Source organism: Danio aesculapii, chromosome 19, assembly GCF_903798145.1.
Source record: "Danio aesculapii chromosome 19, fDanAes4.1, whole genome shotgun sequence".
NCBI lineage: Eukaryota > Metazoa > Chordata > Actinopteri > Cypriniformes > Danionidae > Danio > Danio aesculapii.
The window spans coordinates 5,465,379-5,480,953 of NC_079453.1; positions in this window are offsets into that span (position 1 = coordinate 5,465,379).

Here is a 15,575-nt window from a genome sequence, read left to right on the forward strand (position 1 = left end):
CTCTTTTTTGGACCATTCTTTGTAAACACTAGAGATGGTTGTGCGCCAGTAGATCAGCAATTTCTGAAATACTCAGACCAGCCTGTCTGGCACCAACATCCATGCCACGTCCAAAGTCACTTAAATCACCTTTCTTCCCCATTCTGATGCTCGGTTTGAACTGCAGCAGTTTGTCTTGACCATGTCCAGGGGTGCCGCTAGGAGGGGGAAAGTTAGGAAGCTTCTAAGGGCCCATACATTCATGGGGGCCCCAGAGACATTATCAAGGGCCCGCGCCAATTCCTCCCCCAACCCCCCACTCTTCACTTTCTGCCACGATACCAACTCCAACCCCACCCCCCCACTCTTAACTTTCAGCCGCGAAACCAACCCCCCCCCCCACCCTTCATTTTCAGCCGCGATACCAGCTCCCCCCGCTCTTCACTTTCAGCCACGATACCCACTCCCCGCTCTTCAATATCAGCTTGTCAGAGGGCCCATGGCGGCCAGCGGCGCCCCTGACCATGTCTACATGCATCGAGTCGCTGCCATGTGATTGTCTGATTAGAAATTAGCTTTAACAAGCAGTTGGACAACAACCAAATAAAGTGGCCGGTGAGTGTATATCGTGATATATATTTATAAATCGTTATCAGAATATGACATCGCTTATATCATGATATGAGACTTTTGTCATAGCCCTACCCAGAAATGTTTATCCTCAATTAGAGTGCTCATCACATCAATTGTTAAATGTAAATTAGCATTTCATAACGACTCGCGTATCCCGAGAACTTGACCTTGAATTGAAGGAGGATTGCACAATTCAAAACAAGACAGTAAGCACTGTACGAAACATTCATTTCATCTTATACAAAATCCAAAGAGATTCCCAGGTATTAATGAGACAAGCCCGACGGCTCCCGACGCAAAACACAGCAAATCCTCTTAACGGTCTTGCGTGCTGAGAAAACCGCCGTACTCGTGCAGCCGCGAGCCATCAAACCAATCAAAGCCTGCCAAAAATGATTCCCAGTGATGTCCTGAGGAAATACACTCATATTCTGGAGCACGTTTAGAAGAGTCATTTTTCTTTGCTGTCAGCCTGTTTGTCATTTAACTCAAAGATTTGGCATCGTGGGCAAGGAGACTCAGGCTCAGAATCGAATCAATAACGCCGCCTCCTCCCCCGACGGGACCCTCAGACAGATGGCAGCCATTGAGATACGCACCGATACAATAAAGCTTTTCATTCATCACTTATCAAGGAAAAACAAGCTGGAAAATGAAACGAAACAAAGACGGCGAGCCCCATTTACCATCGGCGTTTGATCCGGGTCATGTGGATTACGAGAAAGTCCTATGGGACCAATGCAATTCTGCTTATATCGGTGGGGTTTTTTTTTTTTTTCATGTAGCTTGTGGGCGGAAATGATTTTTGTCATTAAATCCATCAGCGGCTCTGATTGAAAGAGTATTCATTAGTTTGCGCGGCAGTGTGGGAAGCAGCTGGTCATTATTAGTCCCTCGACGGGCTTTTTCAAGGAAGCCATTGTCAATAAATGAGAACTCCGACTGGAGTAATTAGCGTGCTATAAATCCAACTGTGCGGGCAGTACCGGCCTTTCTGAAGGCCTCATTGGATATGTGACACCAGCAAGAAATGATAGAAAGATTAAAGTGGACAAAAGGAGGAAGGAGTGTTCTTACGTCAGGCTTTTGTGGTAAAGTAGATGAGCTTCTGCCTGTTAGTATCAGCAGATACAGTATCAGTCTTGGTATATCACCATCTAAGCATTTCCAGCAGCTGGAGCTTGTGTTACAGTGCATGTCTAACCAGAGAAACACAGTCCGAACTGAAAACAAATCAATTCAAAGTGTAGACTGAAAGAATGGCATAATATTTAACATGTATTTATTTATTAATCCTAATCTGGCTTTAAATGCTTGCAATTTTTTTCATTTTAAATGTTTTTGATTGAAAAAAAGAAGTTTATGCACTTATTTATTAAAAGAAATGCACTAAAATCTTCAACAGTTTAACAAATATATTTAAAAATATAATATAATACATTTTAAATCATTAAAATACATTTTAAAATGAACTTTAAATTAAAAGAAACTTTAAATAAAATTAGTTTTAATTTTACTAATTAAATTTTTATTCGCTGATCAAGAAGCACTTGCTATATTTCATGCTGAAAATGTTTTTTTATATATATTTTATCAACAAAGTTTTAAAAAATCGAATTATTTTTCATATATATAAATATTTTAAAACCAGTTTTGAAATAAAATAAAAATAATTGAATATTTTGAATAATAAAAAAAAAAATAATAATAATAATCATAATAATAGGCGGTGCAGTGGCGCAGTAGGTAGTGCTGTCGCCTCACAGCTAGAAGGTCGCTGGTTCGCGCCTCAGATGGGTCAGTTTGCATGTTCTCCCTGCGTTCGTGTGGGTTTCCTCCGGGTGCTCCGGTTTCCCCCACAGTCCAAAGACATGTGGTACAGGTGAATTGGGAAGGCTAAATTGTCTGTAGTGTATGTGTGTGAATGCAAGTTTACATGGATGTTTCCCAGAGATGGGTTGCAGCTGGAAGGGCATCCGCTGCGTAAAATATGTGCTGGATAAGTTGGTGGTTCATTCTGCTGTGGCGACCCCAGATTAATAAAGGGACTAAGCCGAAAAGAAAATGAAAGAATGATTGAATAATAATAATACTCAATTCTAGTCCAACTCAATAGTAGTATTTCTAAATGGGAGGAAAAGATTGAAATTTAAGCTGTTATTTATAGGCAATCTTTTTCTAGTTTTAACAGCTCATTTATTTGATTGAGTTGTTAAAAATTTCCTGTTTTTTGTCACTTGTCTGTGCAAGTTCAAATTATGTTTTGAAATAATCAAAGTTTCAATCCAATTTTTATGCAAATTGTCCAACAGCAAATAAATTAATTGCACATTAACAATAACAATACAACAATAATAATAAAAAATATTCATAATTTATGTGATATTTAAAATTTTCTATTTGCTAAATTCACAAGCTAAAAACATATTGGCATCAAACTTGGTGTCATCATGTTTATTGAGGTTATTTAATAAAAAATACACTTAAAACATCAATACTGTGAAAATATATTTGAAAAAAAATCTATAAATATATATATAAATATAATTTTTAAATAATAATATACATTTTTAAATGAACAAAATAAAAAAGTTACATTTTTCTTTGACTTTTAAATGGAAATATATTTAATTTGAATAATTTACTTTTTTACTGTTCAAGAAGCATTTGCTATAATCCTAAAAACGTTTTTTTTTTATGAACAAAGTTTTTAAAATATATATATATATATATATATATATATATATATATATATATATATATATATATATATATATATATATATATATATATATATATATATATATATATATTTATTTTTTTTTAAACAATATACATCCTTTGTAGCCACTTTTAACAAATTAGGCATATCATCCATGCTAAATAAAAAACCCAAATATTTGAAATAATAATAATCATCAATATAATTTAATTAAACAATAGTATTTTTAAAAAACTCTTCAACAACTCATGATTTCTAAATGCGAGGAAAAGATTTGAATTTAAGCTGTTATTCGTAGCCAATCTTTTATTTTCTAGTTTTAACAGGTCATTTATTTGAGTTGAGTTATTAAATATTCCCCCTTTTTGTCACCTGAATGTGCATCTTCAAATTAGCAATGTCATTCATGTTTTGAAATCATCAAAGCTTCTATCTTCTGCTTTTATGCAATTTTGTTTCAATAGCAAATACATTAATTGCACATTATTAATAATAATAACAACTTATGTTATATGAATTTTTTTTAATTAGCTTAATTTACAAGCTACAAATACAGCTACTGGCATCAAACATGATGGTTTGAGCTGAACAATAGTTTGATTTTCCATCTGTTCATAAACAAGTCATCCAGTCACACAGATTACTTTTAAAGTGGTTTTACAAGAACCAAATATGGTCATCGTTTTCTTCTTATACACACACACGCACGCACGCACGCACGCACGCACACACACACACACAAAAAAAAGAAACCTCCTGCTAAATTTCTAAATTTGCCGGCAGCTATCTCTCTGCAACTCACACATGGTCACACACAGAAGCTAAGCAAGGCTGTGCCCAGTCAGAACCTGGACGGGAGACCACATGGGGAAGCCAGGTTACTGATAGAAGTGGTGTTAGTGAGGCCAGCAGGGGGGGCGCTCAACCTGTGGTCTGTGTGGGTCCTGACGCCCCAGTATATTGATGGGGACTCTATACTGCTCAGTGAATGTCTTTCGAATTGACATTATACCGAGTTCCTGACTCTCTGGGGTTGTTAAAAATTCCAGGATGTTGTTCGAAAAAGAGCAGGGGTTTAACCTCGGCCTCCTGGCCAAATTTGCCAACTGGCCTCTGTCCTTCGTCCTATTATTATTATTATTATTATTATTATTATTATTATTACTACTATTATAAATTTTATTAATGTATGCTCCACAAAACAAAACAAAACAGTAAAAGCTGAGTAAACAACGACAGAATGTTCACGTTTGGCCCAGCTATTCCTTTGAATAAATGTTACACAGCTAAAGGATCCAAACACCTTTTGACATTTTCAGCAAGCAAACAGATGAAGTCTGCAGGTATGACACGACTTAATACAAAACCCATTCTGCGCCGTGACATTTCTTCACACAAAGCTACTCTTCAATCCGCCTGTTCACAAGAGCTTGACACTCCAAACACCTACAAGACAAGAGGTTTGACAAGAAACTAAAGCCAGCGGAGAAATCAAGTGTCCATCACGGCGCACATCCTCCTGAAAGTTGCATATTGCTTTCTGCAATCTTTTCTTTTTTTTTCCTGAGGGCTTGTTCTCAGCTGAAGATGTACACTTATCAACTATGAATGTGGCCATCTGTGCTTTGCAGATGCGCTTGCCTTATGGACGCTGTTACAATGTTCAAGTAAAGTGTTCAGCTTAAGAATCAGCTTGTTGGAGATTTTAGGATTCGTGCTACAGTAATGAAACATACTTCAAGCAGTTTGCAACATGCGCTCATTCTGAAAACGTAGCCCTATATATCGCGGATTATGTAGCCAGAGGTACGTATGGCTGCATTTAATCATTAAAACGAACACTACGGGATGGTATAACTCCTTTTTCACGCTTACCAGCTGACCACTTACCTCTGAATGGACGACTTTCCCGCTGTTACCAGTTTGTCCAGGGGCTCGTCGCATACGTTGGCGGACTTGAGACGCAGAGAGGAGTTGACCACGATGATGGGTTTCGAGTCCGGTGCAGAACAGTTCCAGAAAGCAGGTAAGACAAAATCAAAAGCCAAATAACAAAATAAACAAGTCAATAACAGGGTGAGAATGTGGTAAAATCTGAAAACGTGGTAAAAATCAGGCTTTTTTCTGGATCGCTTTTGAAAACCCTGTCGGTTGGGTTTAGGGAAGTGGGTGGGCGAGTAAATCTGTGCTTTTGAAAACACTATTGGTTGGGTTTAGGGAGTTGGGTCAGTCGGTCAGTCGCTCAGTCAGTCGACAGCGGCCTCTGGTGGATTTATGCGAGAACAGAAAGCACGAATGGCACTCGAGAGAAATTTGAGATCTGAAAAAGCATACACAGTGACCGCTGATGGCTTCGCGAAAACAAAAACGGCAAAAAAAACGTAGCTCCTGGGACGTATTTGGCGCTCTCCAGAAATGTATATAGCGGTATGTTTTCAGAATGAGCCAATCATAGACGGTTGTAAATGGGGTGTAACGTTTTGAAAGTTTTTGCTACTTTCTACTGGTAGCAGAAGTTGTCAAATTAATTGATTGGTTTCATGGTATAATTGTTCATGTGGTGGAATGTGCTTGAACAACCACTGAAGATCACCCATTTTTTTGTCCATTGATCTAATATGGTGTCAATTGCAAGTGGAAATGGTTTGTGGAGTTCCACAGGGCTCTGTCTTAGGACCAATTCTGTTTTTCATTTACAGGATTCCGTTAGGTGCTGTAATACAAAAGCATAACATAGATTATTACTGTTATACTTATATAGTATAGTATAGTATAATATAGTTAAACCAAAGACTATAAAATACACAAGAGGTGTCACTTGTATAGTTTTAAATGGGGAAACGTGTAACGGTCAATTTGACGAATGAAGACCTGCATTCTAGTACAGGAGCCAATCATCAATCGCTATAAACTGAGAATTCTCCAGGGGAGGCGTTCAGACCAGACATGAGTTTCTGCAGATTTTCTGTGATTTGAACGTTCCAAAATGAAATTAAAGAGTCGTTTAACTTTATTGGTGATTCCTAATATGAAATTTAATGGTAAGCTTGGCAAGCAATTTTGGAGAATTGGATGTTTCCCCATTTAGACAAAATGTCCGAGAGGCGTTTCAAAGACGGCTGTCGAGTGAAAGGACTTGCCTTAAAGGGAATTTGGTGTCGGCGCCAGTGGAGTAGTGGTTAGTGCGTTGACACATGTGGTCCGGTGCTTATGGCGAACTGAGTTCAATTCCTGCCTCGTAGTCCTATGCCGATCCTTCCCCTCTCTCTGCTCCCCACACTTTCCTGACAATACTCTCTACTGTCCAATCAATTAAAGGTGAAAACCCCATAAAATTATTATAAAAAAAGGGACTTTGGTTAAACTTTGGTAAAGGATCTAAAAATTTGGATGTCCTTCAATCATGTTTATTAATACCAATAAAAAACGGGAAGCCTTCAATCTTGTCAGCGACATGTGGCAACATTAACAAACCACCAATGAATTGCTCATAAACCAGTTTAAAGAGGGTCAAGATGGGTTTCTGTGAACATTGTGAATCTATGTACCGTCTTGATTGAGCACACACACTTTTACAAATCGAGATTACTTATATATATTGGAATCTATGGGTCTATGGAGAATCTTTGAAATCCAAACATGTTTAAAGACCTTTAAACTTGTATTATTTGTATTTCAAACTATGTAAAAAAGGTTATTTAAAAAAGGTTAGACGTTCGTTGAACAACCAATAATGCTTATTCTACACTTTTAAAATTGTATTGTTGGTCACATAAAGAATTTTTAACACCCAAAGAATCTTTCTATTGAACAATAAAGTCAACCTTGTTCCAAAACACAGTAGGAATAGGCAGGAACATTCTAGGGTGAGGGTGAATTTCAGCTAGCAACCACCCTAGAAAGCACCAAAAGCATCAGTTTCCGCACTGGCGAACAGCTCTTGTTTTCTTCAGAAGGCAGATGTGTTCACTCTCACCTCAGTGTTTGTTCTCTCTCGCGCAGACAGATAAAGGGCCTTTGTGTTAACAGGAAGTCGAGTCGTCTGCCTCATTACCTGGAGAAAGCCGTTAAATGGTCCATTATCAAAGGCGAGAGCTGCTTTCCTGCAGGAAGAGAGACGTGGCCAGACGTTACTGGAGATCTGCGGTCTGTCTTTCACAGAAATCAGATCACAGCTGCACATGATTTATGTTCAACCAAATCTTCCATGTTCAGTAGATTTTGCTCACATACAAGTTTAAGGTCAAAATGTTTTTATACGGTGCATTAAAGGAATATCAAACATGTTTCAATGTATTTCTTCTGTTGAACATAGAAGATATGTTGAAGGATGTTGGAAATGGGTATCTTTTGACTTCCATTTGTTTTCCTCCAAGTATGTATCGGTGTCTAAAGATTGACATTTTGGGTGAACTAACTTTTTTGTATTTTTCGATAATATTGAAGGAAAACCATAAATATTGTCGCATGTGTTTATTAGTGGATTTAGAAGTGAAACGTACTGTTATAATAAAAGTTTAGATTTAGGTATTTTCTTACAATATAAATATAATAAATTAATAAATAATAAATATAAATTCCATGTTAAAGTACACATGAAAACAAATGTAACCATATTGATTTTGTTAGCTCACATTGCTAGTTTTGTGGTGAACAATTCATCTGTGCATGTCATTAAGAAAAAAAAAAAAAAAGTGTTTGCCCTTGTAATCTTTAATTAAAATCTGAAAATGCCCTTCCTTTTGGTTTTCCAACACAATCTCACGGCAATTCGTAACTTTTTGATTTAGTGGCTAATTCGTACGATCTAATTCGTACAATTTAGTACGATTTGCTCATCCCCCAATGACGGTTGGGTTTAGGGGCGGGGTTAGGTGCCACGCCTCCTTTTTAAAATCGTACAACTCATACGAATTCGTACGAATTAGCCACTAAACTGACAAAACGTAAAATACTTACGTTTTCTCATGAGATCAGGCTGGGTTTTCAGTGAAATTCTCAGATTACGTCTGGGGTATTGGGCGTTGCTAACATACTAAACCACGCCCCTCCGACTGTCAGTTATGACAGCAAACAGAAATGGCGAGCAGGGGGAGTCTGTTAGGTTGTAATAACTCTTCTAAGACCCATTTCCTGATCTTTCTGAATGAAATGCCTGTCACTATATCCAATTAGCTTGCAGAAGAAAATACAAGCCACACCCACTGTTGTCTCGTTTAATATTCTGTTTCTCTATGAACTGTATCACAATACAAAAATAAAAAAGGGGGACTTTAAAGAAATATCAAAACCTGTTTAAATGTATTACTTTTGTTAAACAAAAGATATTTTGAAGGATGTTGAAAATGAATATCCTTTGACTTGGCCATTTTTCTCCTACATATAGTATGTATCAATGTCTAAAAAGTTACATTTTTGGGTGAACTAGCTTTATTGTATTTTTCATAAATAAAAATAATAAATATTGTTGCATGGGGTTTTATTAGGGCATTTTCCTGCTGAGAAAAAAAAAAACTGCTTAAAAACTGCTTTTAGAGGGGTTTTGGCCATATCCAGCCTGGTCTTAGCTGATGAGATTGAAAAATAACCAGCTAAAACCAACTTGACCAGCCTGGTTTAAGCTAGACATAGCTGGTTTTGGCTGGGCTCCCAGCCTGGCTATAGGCTGCTGGTTTTAGCTGGTTATCTCCCAGCCTGACCTTCTGACCACCTGGCTGGTCAGACAGCTAAAACCAGCCAACCAGCCTAGGCTGGTTTAAGCAGTTTTTTAGCAGGGTTATGAGTGAAACTGTCGTAATAAAAGTTTAGATGGTATTTTCTTTGAATATAATCCATATTAAATATGACTGGAGCAGTTGCTTCGCTTACAGTTGTAACCAAGAAAACACTGTCACTCCTGCAGTTCTATAGGCACCCCCTGGTGGAACTTGCATTTTTAACCAGCATTTCTACCTTTTCAGGTTTGTGCCAGAATGTTTTATGTACTGTACAACGCTATCTCACAGCAATTCGTAACTTTTTGATTTTGTGGCTAATTTGTATGAAATTGTTCAATCTCAATTGTACAATTTGCTCATCCCCCTATGGCAGTTGGGTTTAGGGGTGCCACGCCTCCTTTTAAAAATCGTACATTTTCGTACAACTAAACTCGTATGAATTCAAGACACTAAACTGACAAGACATAAAATAGTTATGTTTCCTCATGAGATCAGGCTGTTTATGTAGCATAATTTAACAAAATCAGATTGGACTTTCTTTTTCACTATTAAACAATCTATTTTTAATCTCCAACAGTCCAAGATATCGTATGCTGCTTCTTTGTGTGGATCATGATTAAAGTGCAGCCGCTGCCTCTAATATGAAATCACTGTACACTGAAAAAAATATTCATTGAATTTACAAAAAAATGTTTAAGGTAAGTGGTTGTAAACAATTTATATGGGCTGAATTTAAACAAACAAATTAAAATCAGTAATGCTCAACTTCATTTGTCAAATTCAGCTCATATAAATTGTTTGCAACCACTTACCTTAAACATTTTTTTGTAAATTCAATGAACATTTTTTTGTAAACTGTAAACTTTTTTGTAAAATGTAAACATAAACTGTTTGCAACCCGTTAGCTTAAAAAATGTATGTAATAAATGATTTGTTTCAGTTTAGATTCAGGAATTAGGCAAATAAACATATAAACATGTGTTTTTCTTCCAAGGATTTTATAGATATCGCAGTATATATCAATATCGTGAATTATAACCTTGGTGTAAAAAATAAAACATCAAGACAGCCCTAACTGTCGTACCGCAAGCTTCTTTCCTGCTTTGTTTTTCACCTTTAGCTTCATTCCTGCAGAAGGATCTAAACAGTTTAACAAGATCTCACATGTTTACAGGTCGCATGATCTTCATTTCCCAGCAGCCCGTTCTCTTAGAAGCACCGTGTTAGTGTGTTTTGCAACAGTCCGCCTGGTCTGTCATGTATGATGGATGCTGAAACGCATGGCAGACTGAAAGCCAGCTCCGGTGGGAAAACACAGACGCACCCCCGAAGTTTCGATGCAGGGATATGACGGATCGGGAAGACTGAAGAAAACCACAGAGAGCACTGTTAGAATGGTCATTGATTGATGTTTTGGGATATATATATATATATATATATATATATAAATAAATACATCAATCAATATTAACTCTTAGCAGGTTAAACATTGTAAATATATCCTTTTATATACAATTTTTAATATTATTCCAGATTAGTTCAGCTTTATAAATAATACACTACCTGACAAAAGTGTTGTTGTCAATTCCAGCTGATCAATTGGCAGAAGGTAGATTTTTTCTGATAAATCATCTGTTGAACTGCATCCCAATCAACACAAATACTGCAGAAGACCTACTGGAACTCGCATGGACCCAAGATTCTCACAGAAATCAGTCAAGTTTGGTGAAGGAAAAATCATGGTTTGGAGTTACATTCAGTATAGGGGCATGTGAGTTATGCAGAGTGGATGGCAATATCAACAGCCTGAGGTATCAAGACATTTGTGCTGTCCATTACATTACAAACCACAGGAGAGGGTGAATTCTTCAGCAGGATAGCGCTCCTTCTCATACTTCAGCCTCCACATCAAAGTTCCTGAAAGCAAAGAAGGTTAAGGTGCTCCAGGATTGGCCAGCCCAGTCACCAGACATGAACGTTATTGAGCATGTCTGGGGTAAGATGGAGTAGGAGGCATTGAAGATGAATACAAAGAATCTTCATGAACTCTGGGAGTCCTGCAAGAACACTTCTTTGCCATTCCAGATGACTTTATTTATACGTGATTTGAGTAATTGCAGAGATGTATGGATGCAGTCTTCCAAGCTCATGGGAGCCATACACAATATTCATTCTGTTTCCACTGCAGAATGACTTTATATTCTATACTGGACATTATTTCTGTTAAGTGACAAGACTTTTGTCTAAGCAAAGTCAGTCTTACTGTCCTAATTAGATAATTAAAAATCAAGGCATGATCATATTTTATTTTGGTAAAATAAACGTAATCTAGAGGCCTTTCATACTAGCCACTTCTGATACCAAATGATCAACTAGAAGCCAAGTTACTATGTGTTGTTCCTAAAACTTGGATAGGCGACAAGATATACAGTACCCGATAAAAGTCCTAAAGACAACAACTACAGATAATAGGAAAATATTGGCTTGTGGTTTCCTGCCAGAAATGTTTTTTAAAGCTTTCTTTCTGTGTGTTTTGTACTATTTTGGGTCAAAGGCACTTCATGATGTGGCTTTGTTAGGTCGCTCTTTCAAAGTGCTGTTTGGGGTAAAAGATAAAAATAAAATCCATTTATAGGTACACAATTATCAGCTGCAGGATTTCTGCTTCTTGTATTCACACTTCTAGGCTTTTCAGAAATAATCACAGTTTGAAGAACCTTTTTAGTAAACAGAAACTACAACTAATCTCATTTTTGCTCCAACAGCAAAAGAAACCCCCATGGAGCATTCATTCATTTTCCTTCAGCTTAGTCCCTTTATCATCAGGGGTCGCCACAGTGAAGTGAACCGCCAACTTATCCAGCATATGCTTTACACAGTGGATGCCCTTCCAGTTCCAACCCAGTACTATGAAACATATATACACACTCATTTTACACACACTCCATACACTACACTCAATTTAGCTTATTCAATTCACCAATATCGCATGTGTTTGGACTGTGGGGGAAACCGGAGCACCCAGAGGAAACCCACACCAACAAAGGAAGAACGTGCAAACTCCACACATAAATGCCAACTGACCCGGCCAGTACTCGAACCAGCAACCTTCTTGCTGTGAGGTGACAGTGCTAACCACTGAGCCACCGTGTCACCCCTCATGGGGCAACGTTAACTATTTTTCTGTCAAAGACAGAATTTAAGTATAGAGTTAGATACAGACATTATTGTTAATACGTTGATATTATAAATAGTTATTAACATGACAATTTGCGGATGTTAGATACTTTTGGAAATGCATTATCATATAGTCTGATGCTATTTTATCATCACTGAAATGCTACTATTAATTTTTATTACAATTTAGACAGTTTTATTTGAACATTTTCCCATTTTCCTGTTTACGTTGCAGTCGTTTATTGAACTTTTATTTTGATACATTGAATCTTAGTTGTGTTAGTTTAGTTATATTAAACTAAACGAACATTAAGAGTGTGTTTTATATATTTTATTTTATTGTAGTTAATAAAAGATTTAAAATGAACATATTTGTTGCTTAAAATAACATTCATTGTTAGCTTGAGCAATAAAATATGTCATTAAAAAAAATATTCCACTTTTATTTTTATTAAGTTATTTGTTTACAATACAGAACAAAAATTTAACAGGAAAAAGCATGCTAACATACAGTTGAAGTCATAGATATATACACTAGATATCGCATACGGACCCTGAGCATGCGTCAATAGCGCCGCCGTATTTGTACAGTGCTCCCAGCACAAATGTCTTTCAACCACACTAGTCAAGTATGGAGAGAGATTAGACTCAATAATAATTCACGCAAAAGACACGATGTACACATGCGTAGCCAAATTCACATACGTAAAATATTTATTTATACTTACAAAAACAATTCACATGCACAAAATAAAAATACATTTTCATAAAATACGTTTCACAAATGCAAAACACCATTTGCAAATATATAAGAGTGTACAAAAACTTTTAAATGTTTAAAATTCACGAGTTCATCCTGAATGAGAATGTGCAAATCCTCTCTCACCTACGACTCACCCTGAATACGAGTGTGTGCATTTTTGAGACTTTCCTGTCAGCACACACCTCCCACGTGAGTCACTCCTGCCCTGTAGCCAATAAGATGCGAGCTTACTGTTCAACCAATCACAACTCACCATTTGCGCAGTCTGACTTAATTAACGGAGATGATCCTCTAAGAAGAAGAATACTCCTCTATTTAGCATGGCAGGTGAAGAGCGGGATGCGCGGGTAAGTGGTTACTTGATTTCTATAGTGGTTTATGTATGCAAAGATTAAGTATCAAACGTTTGTTAAAGCAATGGCTGCTGTTGTTTATAATGTAAACTTTATAACGTAAATTAAGATCATCTCCGTTAATTAAGTCAGACTGCGCAAATGGTGAGTTGTGATTGGTTGAACAGTAAGCTGCATCTTATTGGCTACAGGGCACGAGTGACTCACGTGGGAGGTGTGTGCTGACAGGAAAGTCTCAAAATGCACACACTCGTATTCAGGGTGAGTCGTACGTGAGAGAGGATTTGCACATTCTCGTTCAGGATGAACTCGTGAATTTTAAACATTCAAAACTTTTTGTACACTCTTATATATTTGCAAATGGTGTTTTGCATTTGTGAAACGTATTTTATGAAAATGTATTTTTATTTTGTGCATGTGAATTGTTTTTGTAAGTATAAATAAATATTTTACGTACGTGAATTTGGCTACGCATGTGTACATCGTGTCTTTTGCGTGAATTATTATTGAGTCTAATCTCTCTCCATAGTCAAGACTGTGTGCCAATGTGAAGATGCTGGACTTTAGCACTGTGTACGGGTGTAGTAATGCGCAAACAAAGCACAAATGCAGAAAATTTCATAGGTAAGATTTCGTTTTTTATGTTTTTGTATGTTATGAACTTTTGTCCTTAACAAGTAACGTTATTGATGATAATACAGTCTCTTACTGCACTAACCTTAAGGTAAAGTAGCACCAACTTGCTCTAAATACTAGGTATATGCTAGTTTTGTTGAATAAAATAAGCAAACAATGCAAAAGAAATATGACAAGATGCTGCGGTGCTAGAAACTTGTGTTATTGTCGGCTAAGTGAACGAGTCGTTCATAACGGAGATTCATTCACAAACGAATCGCTCTGCCCATTAGAATGAGAAGTGAAAGCAGGAGAGGAGGTGTGTTTCAGGACACAGATTAGATCAAATTTAACAGGGGGGAGGATGATACATTTCCATACACACAAACACATGCTCTTTATATGGAATGCCCGTGCGGTCACATATCAATCGATGTAGAAAAGTGATGTAAAATTTTCATACTGACCACCGGGAAAACTCACAAACACAGATAATATGTGTATATCGCTGGCTCTGGATGGCCACAGTCCTCCACTGCAGCTTGGTCCTGCATTCATTTCAAAGGAGCGCTACCCTGTACTAAAATGGCAGCTCTATTGACACATTCCTTCCAATAAACAACAGGGTAGGCGACATCTAATGTAAATATCTATGATTGAAGTAAGAATTATTAGCCCCCCTGTTTATTTTTTCTCCAATTTCTGTTTAAGGGAGAGAAGATTTTTTCCACACATTTCTAAACAATAGTTTAATAATGACAGTAAATAATATTTGACTAGATATTTTTCAAGACACTTCTATACAGCTTAAAGTGACATTTAAAGGCTTAACTAGGTTAATTAGGTAGGTTAGGGTAATTAGGCAAGTTATTGTATAATGATGGTTTGTTCTGTAGACTATCGGAAAAAATTATAGCTTAAAGGGGCTAATAATTTTGACCTTAAAATGGTTTGAAAAAATTAAAAAAGGCTATTATTCTAGCCGAAATAAAACAAATAAAACTTTCTCCAGAAGAAAAAATATTATCAGACATACTGTGAAAAATTCCTTGCACTGTTAAACATCATTTGGGAAATATTTTAAAAAGAAAAAAGTTCAAAGGCAGGCTAATAATTCTGACTTCAACTGTATATTATAACATACATTCACATCATTAATATGTACATACATAAACTTGCATGTAATAAATAAATAAATAAATAAAAAAGCCAAATGCATAAGATTTCTATATATCTTCCTATTACGATTTACTTAAATGGGGATATCTTTATATTCTCTATACAGTATGTCAACCATTTTCCCCAACCCTTCCTGAAAATATCTGTTTTCATCCTCAACATAAATGTCAATTTTCCCATTAACCTGAATTTCTTCAATTAACTCAAACCACAGCTTAAGTTTCAACGCCGAGTCTTTAAGCCAGTTCTTTGTTATAGTCTTTTTGCATGCCACTAGAAGAATCAGAAATATTGGTCACCTCTGGGGATAATGTCCTTAATATCTCCCATAAATAAAAATAATGCAGTCTTAGGAACTAACTCTGTACCCGAACACCTCAGAAATAACTCAAATCTTTTTAAAACCAAGTATTTTACCTCTTATTAATTTATAATTG